The sequence below is a fragment of the Nannospalax galili genome, unplaced genomic scaffold (genome assembly GCF_000622305.1).
Source record: "Nannospalax galili isolate Female #2095 unplaced genomic scaffold, S.galili_v1.0 scaffold52, whole genome shotgun sequence".
In the NCBI taxonomy this organism is placed as follows: Eukaryota; Metazoa; Chordata; class Mammalia; order Rodentia; family Spalacidae; genus Nannospalax; species Nannospalax galili.
Window position 1 is genome coordinate 132637 of NW_008334003.1, and position 3486 is coordinate 136122.

General features: G+C 36.6%; 1 pseudogene; it reads left to right on the forward strand.

Moving 5' to 3' along the window:
• Positions 1-2110, forward strand: part of LOC103730683 — a 6362-nt pseudogene extending 4252 nt beyond the window's left edge.
• The last annotated feature ends 1376 nt before the right edge of the window (positions 2111-3486 follow it).

A 3486-nucleotide genomic window follows, 5' to 3' on the forward strand; every position in this document is an offset into this window, starting at 1 on the left:
TGTTACTTCACTTAGTATAACAGTTTCTAGTTCCATCCATTTACCTACAAATTTCGTGATTTCATCTTTCTTTACTGCTGAGTAAAACCGCATCGTATAAATGAACCACATTTTCTCATCCACTCATCAGTTGAGGGACACTTAGGTTGCTTCCATCTCTTAGCTACTGTGAAAAGAGCAGCAACAAACATGGATGTACATGTATCTCTGCAATAGGATGAGTTCTTTGGGTATATGCCAAGGAGTGGTATAACTGGTGTAAACAGTATATATTAATGTGGTACCATGTCATAGTCAATACATATATATTGAAATTTTTAATAATATGTCTCTTCACTTATAATTTGTGTTAAAAACTCTCAAATTTATTTCTATATTTTTGAAATGTGCGGTACATTATTGTGATATGTAGTTACATTAATATGCAATAGTAACCTTAGTGCCCATTGATCAAGGTTTTCCTATCCATTCTCTGGTCTCTAGTAACCACAATTTTACTCTTGCCTTCTATGAAATAAAAATTTTAGACTGCACATATTAGTGAGATCATGAGATACTTGTCTTTCTGTCTGTGCCAGACTTATTTCACTAAATATAATGATTTCCAGTTCTATCCATTACAATACACACACACACACACACACACACACACACATATGCACATATATGCATTCCCAGGAAGTTGCACATGCTAAATAAATGTTAAGCTACATCCCCACATGCAATTTATATTTAAGAAATACTTTACTCACTCATGGGCATGTACATGCAGTTTGAGCCCAGAGGACAATATTGAGGGTCATTTTCAGGAGCCATTCACTTTGCTTTCGACTATTTTTTAAAATTATTTTATAACTGGAGTTATGGATCGTTGTTAGAAACCATATGGGTGCTGGCAGTCAAACCCAGGTCCTCTGCAAGAGCAGCCAGTGCTCTTAAATGCTGAGCCTTCTCTCCAGTCCATAAGATAATATTTTTAAAAGGTTGTTTGCCTGTTGCTCTCCACTGATCTGAGATTTTTCCCACGTTTTAATTTTTTTAATTGGCTGAGAAAAATGGTCACACTTCTTACTATAGAAAGATAGTTTCAATTAGAATTGGAATATCTGTAATTTACTGTGGAAATTCACCTTCTCTTACAAAATGTATATTTTATAGACCACATGGAAAACACACAAATGAAGAAAAAAAGGGAAGTAAAAGTGTAGAGAAATGCTCAGAAAATGAAAATTGTCTTCCTTGTCTAAAACTCAAGCAGTCTTCATAGAATCTACACTCCGTGATTCACCAAGCCTCAGCTCAGCTAGGCCAGTAACATCCTCATTTCTCCATGGTCCTCCTGTTCCCTCTACTGAACATCCTGCTGGTCCTGTTGGATCTCTGGGCTGTTGCCTGTGTCTGGACTCTCTCATGATTAGCTAGAAGACCTTTGCACTCCTGGGCTAAATGAGGAAAGTCTCCTTTTTCTCTCTTGTATGGATGACAGAAAGGACTTTAAATTCCCACAGAAGATAGTAGATGGCATCCAGTTCCACAAGGTGCAGGTGGTGTTTTTCCTCCATTTGATGCTTCAGCAGATCCTTGAACTCTTCCTCACAGACTACTCCTCTGCTACCCAGAATGCAACCCTCCTGAGTGAACTCTGTACTGAACTCATTTGCCAAAACTCATTTTCAGCCATCTTTGGTGGAGGTGATGGGAGAGGAAATGTCTGTGCTGGAAATGGCACTGAGGAAATACTTCAAGGGAATTCATCTCCAAAGAAGAAATATAGTCACTGTACCTGGGAAATTGCCAGAGTAGAAATCATGAGCATCTTTTCTGGAAAAATAATACTGCAAGAAACATGAGGAAGTAAAGATAGAGACCTGGAATTCTCTTGAAATGATTTTTCTTGACTATGCCATCTCAAGACTCGTATTCACACTTTAGTCATATTTGATTGAGCTAAATCAGCAAATATTTTATGACTTTAGCCATATGATAAAAGTAATATCTAGAAGCAACAATTACTTGGAGATGACTGACAGACTTGGTATTTATTGATCTATTTATCCATAGTACATTTATTTTCATTACTTTTTCCAAGGATTGTACTTACAATATTCATAATTTCATGTAATAGCAAATTTATTGTTACATTTCATTAAAATTAAAGGAATTTACTTTTCTCATGTTGTGTTCTAGATAGCTTTAATTGTCAACTTGACCCAGGCTAGAATCACCTGAGAATTGAGTCTCAACTGAGGAATTATCCAGATCATATCCACCTGTGCGAAGGTCTGTGGGGAGCTGTCTTAATTGCTAATTAATGTAGGAAGTCCCAGCTCACAGTGGTTGGCACTGTCCCTAGGTAGATGGTCCTGGGCTATATAAGAAAACCAGCGAGCCTGGTAGCAAGCCCCTAAGCAGTGTTTATCTATGGTTACTGCTTCAAGTTGCTGCTCTGACTTCCCTCAATAATAGAGGCAATGTAAGCCAAATAATCCTTTCTTCCCCCAAGTACTTTTAGTCAGTGTTTTATCACAGCAGAAAGTAAACTAGAACATTTTGCATTTTGTTTTATGTAATTCACATCATTAAAAACTTATGTTACGGTTTATTGAAATCAAATTCAACAGTCATATTTTATGAACCAACATTTATTATTGTTGCATATATAACTGAATGTGTGGCAGTTTGTTAGTTTTATTTCAAAAAGTAAACACGAATAAGGCAAACAGCTTTCCTGTTTAGAACTCTCAGTGCTATGGGTAAAGGGACAAAAATAGTAGTTATTTTAATTATCTTAAATACTAGGAAGAGAAATAAAGGACGCTCATGATCTTGTGAAAGCTGGTTTAGTTATGATTAATTCTGGGAATGATTTCCAAAATTAGGAAAATTCACATCAATCTTAGATATAGTTGGTATTTATAACACTGAGTAGATAAATCAGAAAAGAACCTCCTCTTTTGGTATTGTAAAGGACCAAAGCCCTAATGAGCAAACAGGGTCACTGAGAAGCAGTAAAGATGACATGCTTCTATCTTCTTCTTGGTCTCTGGAAGGAAGACATTTTTAACTCCAACAAGGCCCATTCAACTGACTTGCTTAGAGTCCTGTGGTTCTAGATATCTCAGCTTAGAGATGTGATTTATCACCTTTTCCTCTTTAAGATGACCTATCCAAATTAGAGAAGAAACCACTGAAGTTCTTGAAACCTAGACCGTTCCCAGGGGACATTGGGTTATGATATCTGGGTCCCCTTTCCACTTGTGGGGAGCTTCACCTTTCTGTGTGTATGTATGTGTGATTCTTTATGTATATGAATTTCATCATCTTTTAATAAAAGTTTGATTGCTGTTCTCTGTTGATCTGAAATTTTCCTGTCTTTTAATTCTTTAATTGGCTGAGAAAATGAATCCAACTGCTCCTGACTGGATGTGATGTGACCAGTTGTATCAAGTTCCTGATGATGTGATGGACTGTAATTTTGAATTGTGG